The following is a 27,377-nucleotide window of genomic DNA, read 5'->3' as shown; positions in this document are numbered from 1 at the left end:
AACAACCTGGCTTAGCCGCAGCAAGTTCAACTCTGTCTGGATTTGTCTGTATTGACACGCTGTAAGTATGTGTAGAATTGGATTCAAAGAGGGAGAAAAAAAAAGTGGAGCGGCTAGACTTTGAGTTGTTCAATGAACGTCTGTACCACAGGTTTGTGAGTGTTCTGTGGTCCTGCGTGCTTGCTTTTGTCCCATTGCACTGCCATATGTGATACCTTGTGTGACTAATTATACGTGTCTTATTTACAAGTGCTGTGCTTTGCAATGCTGGGACTGCATATGCCTACCAACCACTGAAGTCTCCAAGACTATGCTTTGGACATAAAAACTCCTACAGGGAGTGCTCTGGAAAATCAATATTTAGGCGTCACAGGCTTGTGGATATTTGTTATCTTAGACTGTTTGTTCCAGTTTCCCAATCATAAACTTGACAGTATTATATCCTCTCTCTTTATAGGACATCACGACAATAAACATGATGCTGATCTCTGTGGAACGCTGACTTGCCACTGAAGTGTTTGTGAGGAAACATACTACTTTATAGTTTGTGCAGCATTAAGTAGTGCACAGTAAGTTAAGCAAGTTACACCTTTCGCAACAAGAATAAAGTGATGCAACAAATAACTGTTCTTTCAGTGGATAAATCTGTCCTATGCACGAAAAACAGTGATTCTTGTTACGGGTCACACCCATTCTTCACCTTTACTTATCCATGACATTGACTAGTCTCAGATGGTCTAGAGGAAAAGGAGGAGGCACAGAAAGCAGACATGAGGTAATATTTTCCCACAAATGTCCCATCCTATTCTTTAATAGTTAGATACAAGCCCTGAAGCAATAGCTTAATATAACTTATTTTGTTACTGAGATGGGTGGATGGTTTTTATTCTGGTATAAATGTTTAATATCTGTATGGTATTTAAACGTTGTAATGGCAGTCAGTGGCAGAGTACCATGTTGAATTGTGAATTACATAAAAAGGCATTTCTTTTGTTTTTCTTCTTAACTGTTTATTTCATTGAATATCCTCTTGTGCTTTGAGACAAGGAAAAGAAAGTTCCTGGTTTTTACCTTCTCTATACCATTCATTATTCTATGTGCTTTCATCATGTCTGCTTTCGAAGATAAAAAAAATAAATAAATTGGTTTTCTCAGTCTCTTTTCCTATGAGAATTGCTCCCAGCTTTTGATTGTTGTCTTGGTTCTTTCCCAAGTCTATTTGGTCATACAGTATTCCATTTTTCAGTAAAGGTGACTTATGCTCCATGCAGCATTCTAAGCGAGGTTATGCCTCTGATTACAATATATATGTATTTGATATTACTCCCTGACCTATTTCTTGTGGAATCCAGCATGTTAGGCTTTATTTTTGGCTGCTGCTACATACTGAGCAGAGGGCTCTAACAACTTTGGAGAGTATATAGCTTGTTTGAAGTTTCTCTTATATGTGGTTTTGTATTCATCTTGGTGTTGAGCTTCTCTTATTGCATTATTCATTCATGCAACGGGAGTCACACTGAAGTTACTCGCAAGTCTCCCTTTTCCCAGATACATTTTTGATAGCTACAGACTTCAGCACCTCACTCTTCTTTACCTGTCCCGTTTTTTTTTTTCTCTCTCTAACTGGGCTGAGTTAATATATTAAAACAGAGTACAGGACCTGGATGCACCCTACTGTTAACCTTTTGTCATAATAAAAATTAGCCATTTAGCCTTGCACTGTGTTTCTCTTGCTCTAACCAGATTTTCATTCGTGACAATTGTTTGCCTTTTCCCCTAGCTTGTTCTTTGTCTGGTAGCTCCTTGCATGGAACCTTTTCAAAAACTTCGGAAATCAAAATTATGCCAGCCAGCTGTGCTCCCATAATTAGAGCACACTTTGCCACCGTTGTGAAAGGGGGGAAAAAGGGTAAATCAAAGTTGTGAACACAATCCTAACATTTCAGAACTTCTCTGTAATAGACTCTGCAACTTGGATGTGCTTTACGCTCTTTTATGTGTGCGCTTTTCTGCTTGTCAAAGATCAAACAGGAGGCAAAGCTCAGGAATCCCATATGTGGAATCACACTGATTCCTGTCTGGTATGGCGTCAGGTCTGCAACCTTTCGGTTCTCAGCATGGGCTTCAGTACAGACTTGAGGTAACAGGTAGTCGTTACCATTCCTGATGAAGATCAGCTGCGACAGTGATGCATGCTTGCCACTGAGATTTTTAGACACCAGTAAAGAGGAATGCTGCTCCTGTAGCAGGTTTTAGTGCTGTCTTTCTCTGGGGCCTCCTACAACTCTTCATGTGCCAGCCCTTGCTCCTTTATTTCCACATAGGCCTCCCCCATGTCTGTGCCTCAGTATATAAGCATATGGAAATAGTGTTATCATGATTACTACAGAGGCAACTTAAGTACATGCAGTAATGTTATGACTATAAGGCAATGCAGAAACTTCATAAATGGCATAATCACTTCTGCTCCGAGACTGAAAGCTGCACAGATACTCGGGGGAGTGGTTTACGAAGCTTGCATTAACGTGAAAGTGTACAATTTGAAGTCAGGCCACTGTGTAAAATTAAAATTAAAAGTGAATTATAGATTTAATCTTGCTTAGAGTAACAGTGTTCACTTCCAGGTTTTAACTTAAAACGAAAGCGTGACTAGGAACAGACCTCAAGCATGTAATTCCACAGTTTATGCAGAAATGAGCATTTTTGTCCACCACAGATGCATCTTGTACCTGCTTTACCTTCTTGTCTATGGTGGGGGGTAGGAGGCGGGGCTCTGGCTCTTATCTTTAGTGTCACACAAGTGAGCATATCATAATCAGCGTGACAAATGACACGGTCGTTAACAGTCTCAGTCTAGTTCAAGAACTTGGGGCATGGGAGAAAACAGATCCTTCTTTCCTGAAATTTGAAACTGGGTGCAATTTTGCAATTTATGTAATCAGTTTTTGCTTATCTGGAAGAAGAAAAGCAAGTAAAGTGGGTATGGCTGACCAAAAAAATGTGTTTGGGGATTTTTTTTCTAATTGTGGGATAACTAACCTGCTTTTACCACAAACTGGTGCATATCAAGAACAAAGCAGTAGGCTTACTGCGATGCACCCCAAACAAGGTGCAGCTCTCCTAGCTGAACTTAAGATACCAGAACGTCTATCTCCTCTTAAGCTTTTTCATCTACAGACTGTTTCTTTTTGTATGAAAATCACCTAATAAAGCAATGAAAACAAAGCCTAAAACATATCTGCAATTGATACTTGATATTTCTCAGGGGCAAAATGTTAATTTAAAATGAAAAAATCCTGACTATCTCTCTCTGCACACTTTCTGTTTAGTGTAGTCTAGTCTAAACAAAATAATTTAATGGGTCAGCAAAGTATTTGGTTAGTGTCTACACTAAAAAAAATAAAATTGTTTTTAAAAGAATTGCTATATTTCAGGAACATTATTTAAAAAGTTATCTCTGTCCTTATCAGACAAGGTTAAGTTGTGCTTGCAGAAGCACAAAACATGTGGTCATAATGAAGGAATTACTATACTAAATATTACTTGGTATAATAAATACCATGATTGGTTTTCTTTTTAATACAAATCTAACTTGGAGTACTTGTTATGGTCTGGGAACTAGCAAAGTGATACCAGTAGAAGGTGAAGGTGAGTGTCGGGGAAGAAAAGGCTCGGAAGACAGACCTCTTGGAAGTCAGCTTAATACTTGGAAAAAATGAAGTTCTTGCTAAAGGTGCAGAGTTGCCATTCCCTGTCTTTTGTCATTTTACTCGTGTAGAAAATAAATACCTTCTGAGACCTCAGATTTTCCATGTCTGTTTAGCAGAATATAAATGTCGATATTATTTGTTGGATATAATAGTATAGAAAAACCTATTCATATGTTATCTTGTGCTGAACAAAGATTGAAAGGATGCAGATTAATTTAAAAATAGTGAGATTTTATGACAGGCCACAATTAAACACTGTATATTGAATTTGGAAAAGCTTTCACTGCTGTTTGTGCTGTACCTGCTCTGAATATATGCTGGACGCCCTGGGAAATTCCAAGTTACCAGCTTTGTACCTCTGTTGGTATTGCGTTCACTTTTTTTTTCCTGCTGTGATTATTTTATTAATCTTAACTGTTGTACCATTTAGCGGTCATATTATTATCATCTATAATTTTCACATATCAAAAGAACATTCTGTTTGCAGCTAAATATTATAGATATTAGGAAGAATTCTGAGTGTGACCAGTCAAATTTGCGGCATGATGGCACAATATCATCAGTTGAAGATCTAAACAAGCTATTATCATTTAATTTTCTGAGCATTTATGTACAAAGTACTCTACTGAGAAAATTCAGTGCCTTCTTGAGAGGCCCAGCCTTAAAGAACAAGTTTGTAGTAATAGGGACTGGTGCTTCTATTCTGCAGGTGATATTAGTAAGCTGCTATTTTCACCTGGGTGGAGCCCTGAAAAGGAGGCTTAATGACTCAAGAAAGGGGTTACATTTTCACTGCTGAAAAAGGCGTGTGAGGTTTTTAAAGTGATAGGTAATGGGTGTTGGCTACCTCTCTGTAAAATCCTAGACATAGCCCGAGGCCCTAGACTTCTGAAGGCAACTGCACGTTGTGATGACTTGGGACTGTGCCTGTCTGCAGGTATGATCTAGTGCACCAAGAAGGATCCCTAAACCTGCCTGTGGCCCATTTGAGGAAAGAAAGGAAGAGCTGCAGTCTAAGGAAATAGGGAAATGAATTTGACCAAGACTTTGTTGCTTGCCTTTTTTTTTTCCTCCTCTTCTTTGAGAGGATCACAGTGCTTGGGTGGAGGCTCTTAGTTGCTCAGCCTCAGTACTTCAGTACTGTGGAGAATAAGCCCAGTCTATGTACTTGATTTTAAAATGCAAATCCTGAAGGGTTGCAGATAAAGGAGGAGTGAGCAGGACAGAGAAATAGGTATATATGCTGTCTACACTCAATAAGGATGATGTTCCTCAGTCTGAATGGGGCTTTCAGGGTCTCTATGTAGCATGCTCTTTCTACAAACGTTCAGCCAGTGCAGCACTTCTTAGGACAGACTTTGGATGTGTGAGGTCCCGGGCAACCTGTCAGCAAGTGATCTTTCACAATGTCAAAAATGCAGCTGAGGCCACGTGGATCTCAAAACACAATGACCCCAATCTATGTATCTCTTCTGGGGACAGTATAGGACCTGTGACAACACTTAACTTTAAATAGTGTGAGAAACCTTAGGTGAGTAGCTCTTAAGAGTAACTGCTCAAGCCACATAAATATTTTTGTGATGGTCTTCATGATTTCGATCTTCTTTGGGGACACGGTCAAACGCAAGAAATCACACTGGAGTACATTTTCAGCACTTCATGGGTGCTCTGTGGCCTGTATAATTAGCTAGGTGCTAAGAGCCATAGCTAATTGTTCTTTGTCCTGCAGCTGGCAGAACCACACTGTTTTTCCAGAGTGCCCTGGGAACTTGGGGAAGTTGTGCCGATGGGTTAGGAGACACTGAACATACAAGCAGTGGAGTTTGGATCCCCAGTATGAAGTGAGTGTATTAACAGCCTAACTGTAAGCACACTTGGATTGAAAACTAGATCAGTGGTGTGCAGACTTCATGTCTCGTTAAGAAGACCTTCTAAGTAAGAAGTGAAGCTAGGTGAACAAACTACCCTTATTCAGCAAATACAAGACTTTACACGGCTGCTAAAATAGGTTGATCAGATTAAGTGTTAAACCCCTGAAATTTGCATCTTCCCTCCATCCTTGCAGTTAAGAGGCATAGTAATAGCTACACATCCCAATACCAGGGAATATTGAGGCTCTCTTATACCTACCCCACCTCTCTACCCCTTATGAGGTCAGACAGAACCTCACAAGTCTAAGGTCATTAATCTCCTTAGGAGCTGGACTCGAATCACCTGGATGCTAACGGTCTTGTGTGGGATGCTCAAATGGCTGAGGGTCCAACTTCATCTGTTCAGAGATAAGCAAGCCTCAGGTGTGGAGCTGTTTGATTAACTGGTTTGTCCTGAAAAGTGTAGCAGAAGGCCACAGCTTGAGTGACTTTTTATGCTGTTTACAGCTTTTCAGGGTGCTAATTGACTATCTTACCTGTGTGCAGTTAAGGCAGATAATTGACACCTAGCTGTTTCAATCAAGTGTGCCTGAAGACACTAAATCCAAGCAAGCTGCATTCCTGGGTAGCGTTTCTGTTTAAAAATCATGTTAGTTGAAATATTTTAATTGGCCAAGTAACTTCTTTGAAGGCAGAACCTTTTAGCCTTAAAAGTTAAATCAAAACGTTGAAAGCTACAAAAATCCCGCGTTTATTTTTGACTTGTTAGCTGAAAGCTAATTAGTATTGAACAAATGCACGTTAGCGGTGTGTTCCCACTCATTTCTGTGGGAAGAAACTGCTGGTGATTTTAATACTAGATCGCGTACACCTGCAGCTAATTCTAGTGAACACAAAGCACCAGAGTCTGTGAAATGGTTAACCTGTCTCTGCCTATTCACCGCTAACATGCCTACCTCATGCTGCAATACACAAGTGCCCAGCCATGCATGATTAGGTCCTGCGGTTAGCAGGAGTGTTCTGGAGCCAGGGCTGCTCCTGTTGAGTCATACTTCTTGTTCTAGAATAAAGAGCCTCCTAGTTACCACTGCTAACTGAGTAGACGCTACAGCATAGGTGATGTACGGCACTGGCACTGGCTTGAAACCTAAGGCCTAAGTGGCTGTAAGTACTCACCCTCACTGAGAGTTTGGCAAATTTGGAGAGGAGGAGCGGGGAATTTACACAAGGTGTAGGCTTTCAGTCTGTGTTTGAGTTAACAGAGGTCTGAAACCGCTGAAATGAATGTATCCCTCTTTTTTCTTCCTTAGGCATCCCCCTTAAACCGAGCTTTTGTCTGGTTCTTTAACACATACATTGAATCGCATGTTTGAGAGAGGTGGAGGTAAGGATTGCATAAAAGACATCACTCGTTGCTTATTAATGAATCTGGCGTTATTAAGTGTCATCCTTCAAAACATTTCTCAAAATACTTAGAAGTAGAATAGCTTTACATTGTATGACGTTAAAAATCTGACAATTATTATTCACTCTGAATAAGGGGGTTAAATAGTGTTGCATTATTCGGTATTTTGTTGAATGCAGAAGTTTAAAGATTGTTAAATGATTGTTAAAGATTGCTCAATGCTATAGAGATAAAACACTGAGAGAAAACTACTGGTTTCTTGCAGTTCTGTGCTGTTTCTTGCCTTATTTCATAGCAGTTCGGTAAATGTACCTGTAGTCTCAATACAAAAGCATGCAATATTGCTCATAAAACAAAATTTGATTTCTTGGATAGATCCTACCAATTTAAAAGAAAAAAAAATGAGTAATTACACAAAATGTATTTATCTAATCTATTTTGTTGCCTCACGTTAGTACACAGAGTGCTTTAAACTGCTGTTCTGTTTTACATGTGTGGATATGACCTGTATGTATTCTCCATGCAGAATGTTTTAAGAGCTCAGCATGTCATCAGGTAAAATGTTAGTTAGAAATAGTTTCTGACTTGTCATAGTCTATAATCTATGTATAAACCAGTGTGTCTCAGTGATACTAGGGAATTAGACCATGGTTTAGGTTTATTGTTTATATGAATTATTTGATTACATTGGTTATATAGGATTACATGCAAACAAATTGTAAGAGGTAGGCAGAAAGAAAAAGCTTCATTTGTGTTGCAAATACTGCAGTTAGTTGTATTGTAAATACATGCTCATGTGTGTGCTTAAGAACACGTATGCAAACATAGTAACCTGTCCTGACCTTCACAGTTGGTTTAAGTCTCAGAAGAAAGCACAAAGCAGTGAACTTCTAGCACTGCATGCATACATTGGTATATCTCTGTGCATGCAAATATGCACACGGTGCTATTAGTTATATCTCTGATTCTCGACAATGACATTTTGTCATTGTTCATTGTTGTCTTACTACCACAGGAATAATCATACACGTGTAGATGGAAGGTGCTGCTTTGCACATTTGGTAATGATGTTGTTTTTTTGAATACTTATTGAATGAAATGAGACACCTCTGTAGAAGTTCTTTGTAGATTGTCCAGAATTTATGTCCTCCACAAATGACACCTGTCATGCTAAATTAACTTTGAGCAGCAGCAGCAATATGATCTCGTCATTGGGGCATTCCTGCTTCATTAATTAACTGAGGTGCAAGGTGCTTAGTTTTGATGAAACACCACACTAATATAGCCATGCTACTTTTCACTCTCAAAGCTGACTTCAGACCTTCGTATCCACATAAATGTTATGCACCACAACTGCTAAGACAGAGTCATGCTGATGATTGTTTTCAGCAATGCCCTGAAATGACAAAATAGTTTAAGTGCTGTTTCAGAAGTACAGTGTCCCTGTCAGAAATGTTAGTGGCCCAGTGTCAGGAGTAGCTCGAAGTGGCAGAAAGGCTGCAGGCGCTGGTGGAGATAAACAGGAGGCCACTTGGACTGTGGACTGCATAGACAAGTAAGCTTCTTTGAGTGGGGGGGCTCAACGTTACTCAAACATCCGCACTTTAAGTGTCTGGGTGCATTCAGAGTTTGGAAGTGAGACTTTGGCCTAGTTCAGACTTACGGGAAAACTTCCATGCACTTCAGTGAGGCAGGGTGCTCTAAATGCTGGTTCTGCTAGCGTTCAAAGAGGCTGTGCCTTTCATTAATTTAATTTCTGCAGTATGAATGGAGCCGATCAGCAAATTAATAAAGTGTAACTTGCTTTGACAGAGCCAGAGGGAGACATAAAAGAGATATACTGGAGACAGGAGAATGAGACGTGCTGCAGAAGAAACAGTGAGGCTGCCCATGAATGCCCGGTGATGGCACATGGTGCTGTGCTGTCAGTCTGTTGACTCATGTACACTTCAAAAGAGCTCCCAGGGGAGGCAGTTATACGAGTCACTGCCTGATGCACTGTAAATCATGACTGCTTTTTTTTTGTTGTCTGGATGGGCCTTCAGCGTGCCTAATGCTGCTTTGAAACATCATCTGATGTTGCTGGAACTCAGGGATTTCAATGAAAGTGGGGCAGAGGGATGAGGGGAAACGGGTCCTCGCAGACCAGATCAGTCTGAGGTACTCCTGGGTTGGCTGGTATCTGTTCTGTAGTATCACGTACTGCTGGTCAAAGCCAATAAAGCAGCAGGAATCATGGGCTCCATGGAGGTTATGCTGAACAGGGGCGAAACCAAAATCTTAGCGTGCTCTGTCTGGGGGAAGCTGTACTCCTAAACTCAGAAAATAGGTCAAAGGCTTGAGAGGGTCAGGGTGGGGATCGGTGCAGTCAGGTGCTGTGGCACCAAAAAAGCTTTGAAATGCTACAGACATTAACATTGTAGTAGAACCCCATGAGGGAGTTTATTGTGGGTTCCTATGGAAAGGAGTTCACAACTGTGTTGCCCTTGTCTGCTGGTCTGCAGGGTACATCCATAACTTGAAAAGCTGTGGGCCAGTTTCAGATGCATTTTGCAGAATGGAAAAGGCTTATTCTTCTTAATCAGAACGATTAGGTAGAGGCATGAATATCCCTGCAGGAAGGAAAGGCTTTGACAGAGGTTCAGGTATGTTCTTAATAACAAACCCATAAGGGGGAATTCTGAAAGCCCTAAGCACAAGAGAAACGGTGATCAGTTTGTGTCTCAGTTGAAATGGGATGATACAATCGTGAGACACAAATATGCAGATTAACATGGAAAGCATTTCATTCCCTGTGGAATTATGTGGGCTTTTTAAAGATTTGATGTGCTGTTTGTGTTTGTAAAGCCAAAGTTGTGCTGCTTACGGTTATGAGCACATGAGCATAACCACAGTGATTGCACAGATGATGAGTGACTTACTAACACCAAATCTGAGGTCTACTTGACTTCTCTCCACAAAATAAAAATAAATAAATAAATAAAAAAGTTTGTCTTGGTGAAGTTAGTTTTGTGCAAAGTTATTAAACAGGAACTTGTCTTACCAGAATTCAATTTCTAGGTTCTAGCACCAAGAAGTCAATAATACTTTCAATTGTTTTCCTCCTCTTTTTGATTACAGTAGATCAACAGTGAAATTTAAACGATGGGTAACTGGTGACAAGGCTTTTATTTCAATTGCTGGTAGTAGTACAATGATGACTTCAACTATGCTGTTGGAAATATTTCTTTTTAATTTTGAGTAAGCAGTAATGGAAATCAGTTCTCTTAAACTAGTTGAAGCAACGGCTGTTCCTGTAAATTCAAAGCACAGAATCAGCTACGTAAAGACTTGCAGATCAAAGAGGATACGGTTATGAAACATATTAAACCTCATTGTAATATCCAAGTCAGAAATTATTTATTAACCTCTGGTGCTGGCAGTCCAGGAGCTCCTAGAGCTGTGTGGTGTTGCTTCTTGCTTTGGTGCTGAGAATGGAGGAAATCCCCCTTCTCTTGAGAGTGCCAAGGAGATAATTTTGATCTATTTTAAAATGAACAGGAGGTGGTTAGGACATTCAGCTTCTCACGTTGCTTCACAGAACCCAAGAGGGCTATTTCAGATGTCCTTAATTAATTCGCTGATGTCATGATTTCCACATACTTTGAGAACAGAACAGGTCCCTGTTTGCTAACTCATACTTGCGTGGCTATCAGAGCTTATAGGGTGGGTGCTCCTGTTCTGCCAATAGCAGTGATCACAGCAACTAGAGCCTGGAAGAGATTACGTCCAGCCACGAAGACACAACAGAACCACTAGTGTGCCGACCTCAGATCTGATTTGCAAAACACTTGAAATACACCTTAAATATGTGTATAGCTCTTGTTAGACTAGGAGAATTGAGTCTTTGCCTGAAAAGAATTTTTTTTTAGAGGCCCAAATGTATCTGGATGCTGCAAAGAGTAGGCCCAGGTTTTACTTGCCCTAGGAAATGAGTATGGGGAAGGGTTTACTGTGAATGCTCAGATAATGTGGGCATGCTGTGTTTCTAAATTCACTACCTGTTGTCAGTCAGTGATCTCTGCCGGTGTACCTTCAATGAAGTGGCTAAAGTGGGGTTCAGTGGAATGGTTTTGCAGGTGGTAGTGAGCATAGAAGCTGCTGCTGGGACAAGATGGGAACTTCTTTATGATTGTGCTATCTAGTCCTCCTGTGAGTCAGATACGGATGTCCTAGCCAAAACAAAACACAAAGCAAACCTATCCTTATCTGAGCTGCGGCTTCCCTGATTAGCATATCAGGAGAGCTGGACTAGTAATGAATTACATATCTGAATTCTAGCAAGGCAGGTGTTGTCTGTCAAATGTGTGCCAAAAGCCCCAGTGTCAACAGCGAGGGTGAATGATGTAATGCCACCTTACAGCCAGAACCATCCTGAGATCATGAGCTCATTTCATATAAAATAATGATTAGCTGGAAATACCTCTTTGTCATTAGTAATCTGCCAAAAGATTTACTCGTTAATTTTCTCTTGAACGTGGCAAGGAATACTGGGGCAGCTCTTGCTGGTAGAGCCTTTTGTTGGGCCAGAACCACCGAATCAGATGTTTTGACCATGCTGCTGCCAGCATCTAACCTAAAAGCCATTTTAAACTGATTGTAGAATGATCATCTGAAAACGCAGTGCAGATGCAAAGATGTGCCACTCACCGCATGTCTCTCTTCCGTGCCATGCTTCATTGCAGCAGGAGAAAGGAGTGGGAGGATAAGCTGACAGGGAGCTTTGGCAAGGATCCCCGTGTGCTACTTATATCTTTAGCTGTATTTTCCAGGCTCTTGTAGCTGTTAGAGTGAGTGATAATCTTGGGAGACCTCAGAATTCTCTAGTATTCCATGAGGAACTTGGGCAATTCTGTTAGGAAATATTACACTATTTTGAAGTAGTACAATTTTGTAGAGATGGATATAAGTGAGACCATAAAGATAATTGCAGAGAATTCTATGGAATATAGCTTATTTGGGAAAGAAATTATTTGCCTCCCTCCCTGCCCCTTTTTAAATTGCTCAGTAGGTCTCTAGGTTAGTGGTAGGGTGGAAGGAGAACCCTCCCTACCCCCCTTACTTTCATTTTCCCCCTTGCTATTATTCATTCGGAGAACATCTGAATTATATGAAATTGCCAACACTGCTATTTATGCTGTAACATGAACAGAACAAATTATGTAAAATAATATTATATTTTGCTTTTTTAAAGTATCAGGTTATTTATCAGTCATAGAAGCTATTTCTAACCTAAGTATATGTTTCTCTACTACTGAAATTTCAGTGTGAAGTAATTGCTGAAATCTTTCTCATTTTTCTTTTTATCTGTACTTGGCCTTCATTGACTTTGAAGTTTGGTTCAGGTCAAATTGTACATTCATCTTCTAAAGCGTCTGACATGATAACTTCAGTTTGTCCTTTAGATACTGAAAGCTTATGTTTCTGTTCAACTTTAATTCGGTTCGTGACGGTCTGTACCAAAATTATTAGAGGCATTGAATGATTTATTTGTGATGAAGAAATAAGAGGCGTGCATCAGGCATTGCACAGACTTTGCAAGAATGTATCTTAAATAGGAAAAAAAGCTCTCGAATTTTGCTGCAGCTATCACTGGTCAGTTTGTTTTCTAATAAAATCTGATTTATGAACCATGAAAACAGGGCCCCTGAAAGCTGTCTGTCCACTGAGAACAATTCATTAATTAGCACTTTTTCAGTCGTGATTATGGGAGATACAAACTTACGTATTGTAATTTCCTTTTTGCCCCTGGGGAGTATAATCAGTGTAATACACCTGTGTCTCCACGTACAGTCATATGCACCGGGGTAAAAGTGTCATAGATACTTTATAATACTATCTTTATAATCTATGTAAAGATTTACATTTTCTGCATCCCCATGTCTAGCAGATGTCTGTCATCATTCCGCTTGAGGCTTTTGCACTCCCCATAATGGAGACTGCATTAGGACATCCATTCTGAGTTATGAGCTGTCTTCCCAGAAGAAGCGTTGAGGCACCTCACAGAACAGCCACTGTAGGACAGTTTTTGGCTTGAACATGAAATTCTTGGATGAGGCCCTTGGAGTGGAGGACTTTGGATTTTTATTTTTTTTTTTTAGTTTTCATTTCTTTCACTTTGCTTTTACACAAGGGAACAAGCTTGGCAGATCGACCTGCTGCCTCTCAGTAGGACAAGAGGAGGGGAGAGCCTGTGGGGCTGAACAGACACATAGGAGGTTGAGCATGGTTCTCTGTAAACAGGAGTGCTTCGTGAGAGGGGGAAAAAGGAAAAGCTTTGACTAGCTTGAAACGCTGACAAAACTTAGGCTGATGTGGAGGCAACGCCAAGTCCGTGGAGTGAGGAAGTCCCAGTCCTGGTGTTGCTTTACAGAAGCCTGTGGCTCTGCAGCGACTGGTTGAGAAATTCCTTTGCTAAGCCTGAGTACCATGTGTTTCGGGTTGGGCTCTTTTTTTTTTTTTTTTGGTGTGCCTGGAGGTGTGTCAAACTAGAATTACAACACCGAGGAGGAGTTCTCAGAACATGTAAGTAGATTACTAAAAGGGAAAGGAGAGCCTTGGATATGTAAGGCAGCACTTCAAAGCTCTGTGATAGCTGGGTCACGAAGCACTGACTCAGGGGAGGATTTGCACAAGGAGTCTGAGCCTGGCGGAGAGCAGTGCTGATCCAGAGCTAGATTCAATAACCAGGTCAGCTGAAAGATAACCAGGTCAGTTTAAAGATAGTTGGCTTTGGACTCAGCTGAGCCTTCGTTAAGGCTAGCTGTTATCCCAGGCCCAGAGGCTGAGCCTTAGTTCTCAGTGAAAGGTTGGAGCAATCTTTGATCCTGCAGCTTTTCATGCCATGAATAATCTTGATGTCCAGAAGAGCAAAAGTAGCAGAAAAAGGCTGCTATTGTCTTCCATGGCAGCTTTTGGGCACTTCTAGTCTGGTAGCATTCGTGGAATGGGAAAAATGTGATCCTGTGGTTCTTTACACGTCCTCATTTGCTGTGGTATTGTGGGCAAGTTATGATCCCCATTTAAGAAGAGGAGATGGAGATGCTTTATGGGGGAGTTGGATTAGTATGTTACAGAGCCTATATTTAGCCTTTATTATGTGTTCTTTCTTAGTGCCTTACCGGGAGGTGACGTGTATTCCGTGTAGCACTGAGAATGCCTTTAACCTCTTCCTATTCTGATTGTGTTTTATCATGAGTTTACCTCTGATATCAATGAAATTATTACTTACGATGTTTATTCCCTGAGGCAGAGGAAATTAGGTTCTTGTATTTTTTACTTTTTTTTGTAACTATGAGAGTCCTTGACATTGATTGTAGTCTTCCCTTGCTCTGTGTAGCTTCACATCTCAGCGCTAGCGCTGAAGTATTTCTGGAGCTTAACTATAACACAGCTCTTTCAGTAGCTCCTGGTAAGATAATTAGTTGTCAAAGCTCAGTTAAAGAGGATAAAAAGAGAAAATCTTTACTGAAAATAATTGTTAGCATTTCTGTAAAGTGTCCTGCATAAAAGACTGGAAGTTTGGAGATCTCAGTAAAGGCCTTTACTTAAATGCTCTGACACACTTGAATTACTTTGCTCAGAGAGTTATTGTGTGCCAGCCGTGCAGTGGTAACTGCCCCTGTGTATGTGCTGCTAGGTTATAGGAAACCCAAGGTAAAATGTATTAGTGGGAACCTCCAGGGCAAAGGTTTAACTAAATCATTCTGTCTCCTCTTAGTGATGTGCTAAAAGCAACCACATACTGTGTTCTTGTAGGACCCTCTGAGTTGTCATAATTCAGTCATGCGTCAAGATCCTGAGGTGGAACTGCCCTGGTAGAGTAGTTAAAACCTGTATCTGCAGTGTTTCGTGTTTGGTGCCAGTATTGTTTGTTTTCAAAACAGCAGATTAAATGGGGAGGGTTTGGGTTAGATCTAGTTACCTCCTTAGAAAGAGTGATTATGCAATTTAAAAAGTATTTTGGAACTAATGGCCTGAGTTCTTAGTGCTGGTCATCCCCGCATTTGCTGAAGTACAAAGTCTAGCTTTGTAAATGGCATTTGTCTGAGGGGGCAGCCAGCCCTTGGCTTAATCCCTAACGCTGACTCTGTGGAGGGAAAACTTGGGCTGAATTTACTTTAACAAATGAATGCATGCCATGATACGCTGTCACCACGTCCTGTTCCTTCATTCATACCAGCTGGGAAACAGGAGAGAGTGTATACCAGCTCCAGCCTGGCCCATGTATATGCTGCTGCCCCGCATGGAAGGAGAGGCAGAGGGATGCTGATTGATGTCAGATCTTCTCCTGAGAGCACAAAGTGGGCCATGGATGTGTCCTCAGCACCTTCAGTAACCCGAGTAGTCTCTAAAGTTCATAACCCTCAAAAAAAAAAAAAAAAAAAAAAAAAGAAGAAGAAGAATCTGTTCTATGGAACATTGCTGGAATGGTTTATCCCTTACAACCACATTAATATACAGCTGAACTGAATTACTCTTCCACTTTTTTTTTTGCTTGTATCTCCATCTGTTTGTTCTCAGAAAGCTATTTACATTATGTGTTTAGTACCATTTCTGATATCGTGTGATCAATTCTCACCCATAGGTCAATTGATAAAAATCAGCAATCCAGAGGTCTGGGTCAACCCTGTTGTTGTGCAGTATCTCATTTTCTCCGTGATCTGAGACCTAGAATTGATACTATGAATATGATATATTCATAATTCATATTATGAATATGATGGCCATGATTTAGGACCAGAACTAGGATAAATTGATTTTGATATTTTCTAGAGGAAGAATACATTGTTTCCTGAGTTTATAGCCAACACAGCAGGCAAGAGGAAAGGAAAATAAGGTCATTCTTAGAAACTTACATGTTTTCAGATCATTTTACTGATTTCCTTGGTTGAACTTGCATAAATCTGTGACATTCTAAGGAATTCCAGATTCAATTCAGACCATCAGGTAACTACACTTATGTGCAGGCAGACAGCCTTGCTCTGTTGCTTTTGCATTTAAATCCTCTTGTGGGAGGATTGTTCTTCCAAGTCACTGGCTGAGCAAACAGGAGGATGAACCAGAATAGCTGTGGTTTCCAGTATCATAAGGACTGTTCAAGTCCTCCCTAAGACTCACGTTATGATCTTTCTCCCTCTGTCTTCATTCTCTCCTGGAGCAATTTCTCTACTACACTGGAAACTTACTGTCCTTTTTTTTTTTTCTTTTTTTTTTTTTTTAAACCATGATCTTTAAATCTGGCAAGTCATTCAAAGGTTATGCAAGTCATTAACTAGAACAAGTATATGCTGCTTAGTCATGAAGTGACACACATCCCAAGGGAATGTTTCAGCTCCTGGATTCCAGGCTGCTCTGTAAGAGAACTTTTCCAGGCTCTTGTAACTAAATATTTGTAGAGTCAGAGAGAGAGAATTGCTTCTTCTCTCACTCAGCTGTTATCACTGAGTGTGGCTCATATCTTTGCTTTCGTGGATGTGTAGTTAGTTATACAAAGCTATATACAGCTATTTAAACAGCTTCCCTGATAGAGTCTTACCCAAGAACGACCCATGGCTTTATGGTGTAGACACAGAATTACAGATCCCTGGGTTAATGTCCAGCTTAAGGACGTGAAACAAGATCTCCCGCATTAGCTGTAAATACTCTAACCACTAAGCTAATATGAGAAGATAAGTGCTAAACATACAGGAAAAACATCTTGTTTTGGCTTTTGTGAGCACTACCTATACCTTAGTGATGGCCAGAGCTGACCTGCAGGCTCAGGTTGTCCTGGTGAGCACTAGAGGACAAGCCTGGTTGAAGAATGCTGCCCTGAGATTTCACGGACCTGCTTCAGTCAGTGACATGCCTATCGGGTGATGTAGGCACCTGTCAGGTGATACAGGACGGGTCTGAGGACAGACACCCGGCCGTGCAAGTGGAGCTACCTGCAGGGATAAAAAGTGCCTTCTGCAGAAATCAGTAGTGCTTACAGGCATCTAGTAGTGTCGATGGTGGAGCTTTTATTCTGTTTATATGCTACTGGACTTACTGATACAGGAAGGGATTAATTTATATCTGTCCCAATATTGCCATTGAAAAACGAACAAAAAACCACCACTCCTGTTTCTAGATGCTGCTTGACCAATTTGAAAATGTGACTAGAAAGACTGACTGCATTTCAACTCAAGACATAACACACAACATGCTTTAGGGAACACCACCTACCCTTTCCCCTCCAAAAAGAAGCCTTTAACAGTCTTGTGTTTTGTTTTTGTTTCTCTCAGGAGCATTTTCGTAGATGCTGGAAAATATATAGGCTTTGCAGCATGGACAGAAGATCAGTAAAGCAAATGGTGTATTTCAGTCTTGGTAGGCGGTAGGAAACTGAGCACACTTTTTGGAGAAAACTGCCAGACTGCTCACTTCAAAGAGTAGTACAACTTGATAGATCCCAGGGCGGCTCAGAGCTCTGTATAGCAAAACCAACCACTTAAATTCAGTCTCCCACTAAATACCTAGCCCATCTGAATTCAAAGCATTAGTGCCTGTTAAAAACTGTCCCTGTAACTAAGGAACTGCTCAATTCTGCAATAGTTTCAGCGTCTGTGTACGTTAAGAATGCAATGTGACGTGAAGAAAGAGGAAGAACAGTTTTCGGGATTATGTTTCCATCTGTGCTAGTTAGCCTAACTGTTAATTGAACGCCAGCACATTCCAGGTCTTTGCTCAGTTACCTGGGGTAAATGCAAAGTGGGTTTATTGGCATTGTTTCAGATTTATGCTGAATTAAGTCAGGATGTGAAATCAGGATGTGGCCTAAACTGTAGCAAGTACGTTTTCCTACAGTTCTCTTTTCAGTGCTTACTTCAGTTTATGTTGACAAATATTGCTTGCTTTTTCTACTTGTCTTTTTTTTTTTTTTTCCAACAGTTATTCTGAAAATAAGTACGATTGATGTTTAGGCTTGATTTAATGATCTGAGTTTGAGGTATTTTCTTTGCTTCAGCAACAGCAGAGTAGAAGGACAGGACAGCGATACATAATTACATGTAAAATAAATTAGTTCAGTCAGTCTTCTGGGGAGGCACTGCGTGCTGCTCCTTGATCCGTTTATACATATTAATTTATCACAGTTTCTAATCTGAAGACTCACAAGCAGTCCCCACATTCACACCTTCCCATTGACAGCACTCTAGAGCAGTGGGACTGCCCAGCCAAGCTGCTCTGGTAGGTACATCGGTCTCCTCAGTCACTACCCAAAGGTGGCACGGCTTTCAGCAAAACCTTCGAAGGGCCCTACAGCATCTTTGGTTTGTGTTGTGGGCAAGCAGTGGTCATGTCTGTATCACACTTTCTCCGTTTCCCAGAGGGAAGAGAGAATAACAGGGACCTGAGCTGCTAACTTCACGTGAACAAGACAGGTGTTACAGGCATGGTGCCGTATCTGCTCCTACGTTCAGCATTTGGTCTGGTGAGTGTGAAAGGTCTCACCTCCCCTGGTTGGGATGCTTTGCATGCAGTAGTGATGTAGGATGTTTTACCAGAGCAACCAAGGCAACAAATCCAGCAGCACCCACTCGAGACGTGACCCAGCACCACCAGTGAAAGCCACCTTGTCAGCAGTCCAGTTTGTGTTATGAGCCCAGTACCACGGCACTGGGGCAGATTCAAGAACTCAGTTGCCTTCAGTTTCCTGCTTTGTACTTGGGTCTTCCCTATTACCGGGGGCAGCAGCCTTCAGGGTGGGGGGTGAAGTTTGTGACCACAGTATTTCACCTGACTACAGAAGGGATGGTGGTTTGGGCACTGTGAGGGCCAGGCCAACAGGACCCTGAAGCAGCACCAAGGGAGAGCTCAGTTTCCTCACAGGGTACCCTTTCTAATTTGGTATGTCCTGACATAATGGGTGCGGGGCATTTTCCAGCCAGAAAATGGCACTCAGAAAACACACTGCCCGTGTGGGTACCAGATCTATGTGTCTGTTTTAGTTTCCAGTTCTATGTGAAGAACTTATTTTTTATTAAGGAACCCCAACCTGATTAAAAAGATAATTAGCTGCCCACCAACAACACAATTTTGATGGAGAACTTATAAGTAAAGGTTGTGGAAGAAGTGTTTACATAGGGGTGGAATACTAGTTTAGGAGAATGGCAGTACAACATATTAAAAGAAGTTCTGCCTGGGAATGCTTAATGCATTAAAGATTACCTTGGTATTCTAAGTTGTTAAACTAGATGTCTTTGGAAAGAAGCAAATTGTGTTCAGTTCCGTGGCCTTTGCTGAACAATGCTTCCAGCAGCATTAACATCTACCTTGTATATTATTTTCTCTGATTTGGAAATGAAACTATGTGCTCGTAGCTTTAAGATCGTGTTAATAATTTCATCAGGAGATCCAGTTAGCCAAATTGTTCAATTGCGCTAGTGCCGTAGTCATGACTTAAATTGAAAGCAGAGATTTTGGCAACACCATGAAACAGGACTCCAGTGAGATTGGCCAGATGCATACTAGATGAGACCTTGTACCGAAGAGTGAGAAGTCGGAGTGATATGGTGACTTGTGCTTTGCATGGTGCCCATATGACTAACATGGAAACTCCCCTATGAGTGTGCTGTCCTGGTTTCAGTTAGGACAGAGTTAATTTTCCTCCTAGTAGCTGGTAGGGTGCTATGTTTTGGATTAGGATGAGAAGAGCGCTGATAACATGCTGATGTTTTAATTGTTGCAGAGCAGTGCTTACACCAGGCCAAGGACATTTCGGCTTCTCGCTCTGTCCTGCCAGCGAGCAGGCTGGGGGTGCAGCAGGAGCTGGGAGGGGACAGACCCAGGACAGCTGACCCAAACTGGCCAAAGGGGTATTCCATACCATCTGACATCATGTTAAACAATATATAGGGGTGGCTGGCCGGGGTGGGGGGCTGGCTGCTCGGGGATAGGCTGGGCATCGGTCAGCGGGTGGTGAACAATTGCATTGTGCATCACTTGTTTTCTTACACATTATTAGTAGTAATACTATCATTATTATTATTATTGTTATTATTATATTCCTGTCTTAATAAACTGTCTTTATCTCAACTCACCGGCTTCACTTTCCCGTTTCTCTCCCCCATCCCAGAGAGGGAGAGGGGAGGGTGAGCGAACGGCTGTGTGGTGTTTAGCTGCCAACCGGGTTAAACCACAACATGTGCGAATAAAATGAGAGAACTCTGCTCATATCCTGACCAAATGAGTCAGTCCAGGAACAGGCCAGGTCCAGTATTTGGAATCCCACTATGCCAGCCCTTTTTCTAACGTTGAGAGGTCTGCACCAAAATTAATGCTGTTCTAAGGAAGGGTCTGTTCTGGCATGTCCTCCACTGTATCCATGGATTAAAGGATGGCAGGAACACTGACAGCAATGAATTATTTCCAGTCTGAGATATAAATAATTTTTAAACACAAGGAAGATATTTCTCCTTTGGATTTAGATGACAAATGGGATGTCTCGAGTACATGAAGTTAGAGTTTAAAATGGAGGTCTGTAAATAACTTCAGCACACGTTCTAACCAGAGCACTCAGTGTAGCAGTATTGCTGTGCAATGATTACTTGCAAAAATAACCTCTCCTTGTTAACATTCATCAGTCATCATTAAAGGACTTCTGCAACATTAAATATAATTCTGCTGTTAAAGTGATGGTTGTAATGAGAAAAGATACTGGCTAAACAGTTCAAATAGACAGGAAGAGATGAGCCATGAGTGACTGATCAAGATTATTTGCACCTATCATTATGTTAATGTGCAAGTCAAAAGCAAAGAGAGAGAAGCACTGGGAGATGACTAAACCAGTAGTGAAATGTCATTTTAATACGTGGCTAAGCAGAACAGTCCTATTTTAAGTTTGGAAGGGGATAGGTTAAATTGCAAACTATTTTGCTACTACTGCTACATTCAGGCAAACTTTCAAAGTGTAATCAAAACCATATCCATCACATAGTATGTCTTTTCACTGTTCTTGCCAGAAATATTTCTGTGTAACTCCAATGTTTTTCTTTCTAATCAAAAAGAGCTCTATGACCTCCAAAGGGCATGGTGCCAGAAACTTCGGTTTTAATCTCAGTCCCTGTGTGGCTTTTTAGCTTCTTTGCCTTTTTCTGAAGGGCAGCAGTAGCTGCCCACGTAACTTCTCATCTCTTAGGATTAGTCCTCGTTCTTGTCTGGAATGTGGAAGGGAGCAGGGACCCAACAGACCCCATTAGGTCCAATATTTGAACAGCCATAGGGGAGGAAGAGCCGTTCTGCTGAAGTCCCGCTGTGTCAGGTCCATTGCAAATGAATGCTCCTAGGCAGTGCCTAATTCTGATCTGCGTGCCACCTCAGTATTACTACGTGGTGGACTTTATGTATTTTGTGAAAGTGGGAGGATTTCTACCCCAGTGTCTCCACTGGATCTACTTGTCATCTGGGCCCTCAGCCACCTTGAGCATTACCTGCCCTCCTAGTAGTGTTTGTCCTCTCCCCAGATCTGTTCATTCACTCAGTAGCCTTAGGCAGCCACCTGCTGTAGGACCTGACTGGAGGTATAGGTTTTTCTGCCTCTGAAAGCCCATGCAGGACAGCAAAACAGTCCAGACCAGCCCAAGGTCCTGGTCTTAGTCACCCACCCAGTGATGTTGCCACACAGCATTTGGCAACAAAATGCATGTACAAGGAACTATTCTGTGTAGCAAATACTCATTCTGCACATTGTGTTTACCCTTAAAGGCTCTGTGTAACACATTGTCTGTACAGTTAACGTCTGAATTGAAATCTGTAGGGTCACTTCCAAGGTAAGAAAGAATCTGCATGGGTAAGGATGACAATTGGCTCTGAAAATTCAAGGCAAAGAGAGAGGAGGTTAGCATTAGGACAGTGCAGTCCCTGCCCGGTAAGTCTGTCACCTTTTCTCACACCAGTTGCTGCATTTTCCAGCTGGTTCCCAGCCCTCCTGCACTGGGCCACAGCCCGCGTGCTGTCCTTAGTGGCTGTTCCCTCTCCAGGACCAGTCCCTGTGCAGCCACTGCTGTGGACCAGCCCATGAGCTCCACAGGCTGCCCTCCCATCCATACCTCTTTTTCCTCATTTGGTGTCACCCCTCGGTTGACAGTCCCTACATACACACACCCCTGCCTTTTGCTTTTAGTTTTCCCGTTCTCCATCATCTGCCCTGGGGGCAGCAGATGAAGGAAGCGCTCTGCTGATTAGAAAAGAGGAGACTATTTATACACCTATTTTCTAGGCAGAAGAAGGGGTTGGGGGACCAGAAGACTTAATACAATTTTAACTCAGTGATGGTGTTCTGCTGTTTTTTGTGCATGTCAGTTGTACACGCATCTGAATGGATTGTGCTAACTGTATGGACAGCAAGACTTCTGGTTTCCAGGAAGTTTCCTACTTTTGCTTTAAAATGGCTGTTGGAGTTCTGGGGCTACATTCTTAAAACTCACCACAGAGGAGAGGAGTAACTGCAAATTCTGGATTTCCATGTGAAATATTAAGTAAACTTTTCACTGAAGCAAATCAGCAGAACTGGCGTGTGTTTTGATGTGACTTTTCCTTTGTGGTTTCTTTTGTCTCACTCGGATTATGCTCCGTATAGTTAGTTCTGTTCTTGCTCTCACTGGGCATGATTCTTGTGATTTCTTTTTTCCCCAGACTGGTCTTGGGCTTACACTGCTTGATGCTCCTTTGTTCTGCGTGGGTACTTTGTCCATCGTTTCACCACTCAGAAAATAACCAGCTAGTGCCCTTCTAAGCATACTGTTCCTATTTAGCCAGACTTCACTATTTTGTTCCATCTCTTGCTAACCTCTCCGCTCTAGCCGTTATGAACGTGAACAGTTACATTTGGCCCATTGGTATCTCCTTTCAAGACCGGGAACTTTTTCCAGGCCTCAAGATTTAGCTGTATAAAAAGTAATTTGGGATTCTCAAGTAGAAAAGACAAAAACAATAGCTTTCCTCATCTGTCAAATGTACTGATGCCATGCTATCCTGCAGCGCGCTCAGCAGCACGCTAATTGCTGTCATTCACTGCTATCAGAAGACACTAAGAATCGCGGTTGCCTTTTAAATACCAGTAACTCTCATCTCTCCAGTTTGTCTTTCCCATTCGGTCTTTTTCCTAAGCCACATACAAATAATTTTGATCCTTGTGTTAATCTAAATTCTCTCCTTTCTTCACCACCCCTCCCCAGCCACTTACACTACTAGTTAGCCTCTTCCTGATGCACACCAGTAGTTTCCTATGCCTTCTGATCACGTAAGAGCCCCCCTATAACATTTAGTTGGGGCTGTTCGTCATTATTATTGTTGCCTATCACACAGATTTCCTGAGCTAGCTCTTCTGCAGGAGCCCCTCTGCACTCGCCTCTGATCAATCGTTCCTTTCATGTTGACACTCCAACTGCTTCCTGTTCAATCTCAAAAGCTCCTTTTTCAGCAAAGAAATCATGAAAGCACCTTTGTTTAACCTTTTTAGGTTTTTCACCAGATACATTTGAAACTAATTTTAACTTCTATTCGTCTTTCTCAGTAGGTAACTAATCAGAGTCTTACTAATGTTTTCCTTTCCCTTGACAGTTTTTGCATGTTCTTGAACTTGGTACTGCCTTGTGTACTGTTTATTGCTTATATGCTAGTTCTGCAGGCATCTGCTTTTCTTTCTTGTTAAGGTAACATGTCTACTTCCCATAGTCTGTAGTGATTCCCTTTCTGTACCATGGCTTCTTTTCCATGGTAGCCCAGAAACTTTGTACCACACTGCAGTGTTTGGTCTTAGTTCTTTCTCCTCGGCGATCACGTCAGCTTGCACCAAAAGGTATTTCAGTTACATATATTCTGACTGCTTGGACTGAATCAGGAACTGTGAGCAGATTATCTGGTTATTTTGTGTATTCACAGAGCACAGATAAACTGGGATGAGAAAGGCTTGGAATACGGCACAGACATCACTGAAATTGGCTTAGGATGCTGAGAAGAGGCAGGTTTGGAGAGCAGCACAGGAACGTGCTTAGTGCACAGCACCGAAGCTGGTATCAGGGCGTCTTGGGACACAGCAGATACGCAGAGGGCTGTCTGGGTTAGCTGAAAACAGACGTATCTGGGCTGTGGCATAGGCTCAGAGTACTGACTCCAAGGAACTTGAGGAGAACTGCGAACAAGCCTGCCTGTTGCATAACACAGACGTACATCAGAGAATAAAATGCTGGATCGATGCCTTGCCACCAATGGAATGACAAATCTGGAGCCAGAACTAGTTTACTTTCATGACTTGCCATACCCATGCTACTTCTGCCAGGATCTGGAGTGGGGACAGATGAGTTCTCCCACAGCAAGCTCTAAAAACATGGACATTGCTCCACAACTTGCTCCAGTGTTACAAACCTTAAGCACCACATCTGAAAAAACTGAACAGCATGACTGCGTGACTTCACTCATGCAGCCACTCGTACATCCCCCTTCCCCTTCCACCCAGTGCTCCACCATTGCTCTCTAATTCTCCTTTGTGGTAGGCCTGTACAATGGGAGTGCACTGAAGGGCGCCCTGTCTCAAATTAATCCTATAACAGAGAGGCGCTCAGCCGGGGATGCTGAGGGCAGGGAAAATCCTCGCATGGAGCAGCAGCACGATTTAAAGGCATGCGGCCCTGCACGTTGGTATGTTTGGGCTGTGGTATAACTAACTTTTGGGGCTGCAAATTGGCAAGGCTGTTGTCTGAAGGCTGGCTTTGACACTAACCTGAGCAGAAGCAGAGGTAATGATTTGTTGTGTCCCTTCGTCCCCCGCTACCACCACCTTTTCAAGTTACTTAGGCTTGACAAATGCTAGTCCTCTAAGTTGAGCTTAAAGCTTGAAACATTGCTTCAGGTGCTTTGGCACTGGAGATCATTCTGGGAATCTGAGGAGCTCTTCCATAGTTTTCCTTCCACGTGTAGGCTTAGGCTATACCTGCTGTACAGGGCTTTGGCTATTCTGTTGAATATTTAAGGACTGTTTGAAGAGGTCAAGAGAAGGAATGCATAATACCTGTACATTTCAGTTGCTCTACCAGGAATGGCAGGTCCAGATTTGCCCTGTAACCTTTCCTCAGCTGGGGGAATTTTTGATCTGCAGTTGCTTCCTGAGTTTTGTGGTGAAGGAATCCTTCCCTTGCCTGCACCACGCCTCAGCCTCGTCAGCTCTCACATGAACCTGTGATGGAGGTTGCACTCATGCTCCACTGGAGGTATAGTGAAGGAGAGAGTAGACAAGAGGCAGGAACGAGCAACTTTCAGTCAAGCCCCCTTTGCCTGTGTGTTCTCAAAACCTAGAGTAATTCACTGTCTAGAATTGTAGACCTAAGTGGAAGTGGAGATTGTCAACAGCTTCTTTCCTTTCCCTATGTCCTTGCAGAACATGGTATCCAAAGTAATCAAAAGCAAATCAGGAAACCACAACCTTAACTCCACCTTTCCACTAACTCCAGATAGAACAGTTGCCTTATGTTACAAAAAAAAAAAAAAAAAAAGAGAGAGAGAGAGAAAGAAAGAAAAAAGTAGTTCTTTATACCTGGGATAATTTGGTATCAACACATCAAATTTTGCATTCCTGTCCACCTAAGTTGTCCCATTTAACTGGGGCTTGTTTGCAGTGACCTCTGGAAAACCAGTTTATCCTTACGAAGAGGAACTGTTAAGAGCTGTTAAGAGTTTCTTTCCATGTATGTCATTCTCTGTCCACAGAGTCATAACATCTATTCATAAGCCAGACCCTCACAAATGAGAACAATTTATTCTTTGAAGTAGGACGTATTTAAATTGCAGTAATCCTTAATAAATCAGACCCTCTTTTAGGAGTTGCCATCATGGATTAATGTGGTATATGAAATAGCATCATCCAGCTTGGGTCTGAAATTCACTAGTGCTATATCCGATAAAAATATAGGATTTTGTACGTAAAAATGAAACTGATGTCAGTCATCATGCTAGGAAGGGAAACCTCTTACTCGAATTGACAAGAAAAAATGCCAATAATCAGTATATATAAAGTAGAACAGGAGATGAAAAGAGAAAAAAATTCCAAACCCACTTTTACAAGGATAATTCACAGGAGAGAAGGCAGACCTAGGTTGTTCTAAGGGAGTCTTTGCTTTGAAGAAAATGCACAAATTGTCTTGGACCTCACACTGAGGAAGGCCAGTGTCAATTTCTTCAGGAACTTCCAAGTTACAGAGCCAGGCATACATATATTGTCCTACTGGCCTGCTTTACGTCTTCTCTTCCACGGCCATGAATCTTAGCCTCCTGTCCAACTTGTGTGAGTCCTGCATTTACCTAAATGGACATAGACTAGGATATGGCCAATACAGTTTCTGCCCATCCCAGGTATCATAAAGGGTAATAGCACGCTGTACTCCGGCTAGCGGTTGATGCAAGGTTTAAGGATGTCATGGCATTACGGTCAATAAAGTGTAGTTGGACTCAGTTCCTAGGCATCTAAAACCATGCTTGCTGACATTTCAGCACTGCTTTCACCTATGTGATTCACGCTTACATAGACACCTGCAGCTGTAATTACTTGGGTTAAGCGTCAGGCTTTCTGGCAACCTCTCTGAGGGCTCTTAGTGGCAAACTAATTTGTGCTGCTCTAGGAATTGCTTCAGACGTTGTTTCCTCTCCCTCTGCGTAGAAGGTCGTAGCCTGCTGACACATTTAACCAAGTCACCTCCAGCTGCCGGCACGCGTTGGTTCTGGCCGTTCAAGCAAGACCCCACCATAAAACGGGCTACTTTTGCACATGCAGTAGCAAGATATAAAAAAGCTGCATGAGATGAGCTCGTTTAAGCCACAGTTTCTGACATCTGAATACAACATGAGGTTTCTAAGGGATTAGAGCTGCAGATAATATCAGAGCACAGACCGGTGGGCTGGGCAGGACTGCTGATGTTAATGGCTAGACTACTTGCTCTTGCATGCCTGGAAGGGTCAGCAGAAACCCCAGCACTTCCACAAGGAAACAAAATCCTTCTGGAACTTTATAAGGGGATTTTCCCATTTTCCCATTTTTTTTTTTAATTCCATAGCACACAAGTGTGGAAGCCTTACTGCTGCTAAAGTACGTAGCTACCAAGACTGGATGCTGGCTCTCTCACCTGGCTGCCTGGAGGCTGTGGCCAGACCCATGCAGACCACAGGGTGCCCAGATGATGTATAATAGCACCTCCTTAGTGGCTTGGAGATCTGGTGTGCCACTGGCTGGCAAAAGGAACATCTTCCCTCTTAACATCGGTGATCAACGGGTGTCAACGCATGCATTTGCTCTTTTATGATACGTGCCCAGGTACCGCAGCCAAGAACTGCGTGGAGGAG

General features: G+C 42.0%; 1 long non-coding RNA gene across 9 annotated transcripts in view; it reads left to right on the top strand.

Annotated features, from left to right (window-relative positions):
- The window catches only part of LOC310894172, a 29,656-nt gene extending 2,279 nt beyond the window's left edge, over positions 1–27,377 (top strand). The window contains exons 3-5 of one of the 9 annotated variants that reach the window (XR_014579629.1): positions 458–6,745; positions 18,377–18,480; positions 23,931–27,377. This is a non-coding gene — a long non-coding RNA (uncharacterized lncRNA). Of the gene's footprint in view, positions 1–457 lie in introns of all 9 variants that reach the window. The other 8 variants (XR_014579630.1, XR_014579632.1, XR_014579625.1 and 5 more) reach the window with 8 other exon arrangements.

Source organism: Anser anser, assembly GCF_964211835.1.
Source record: "Anser anser genome assembly, chromosome: 2".
NCBI classification, from domain to species: domain Eukaryota; kingdom Metazoa; phylum Chordata; class Aves; order Anseriformes; family Anatidae; genus Anser; species Anser anser.
This window is presented reverse-complemented; position numbering and strand designations above follow the sequence as displayed.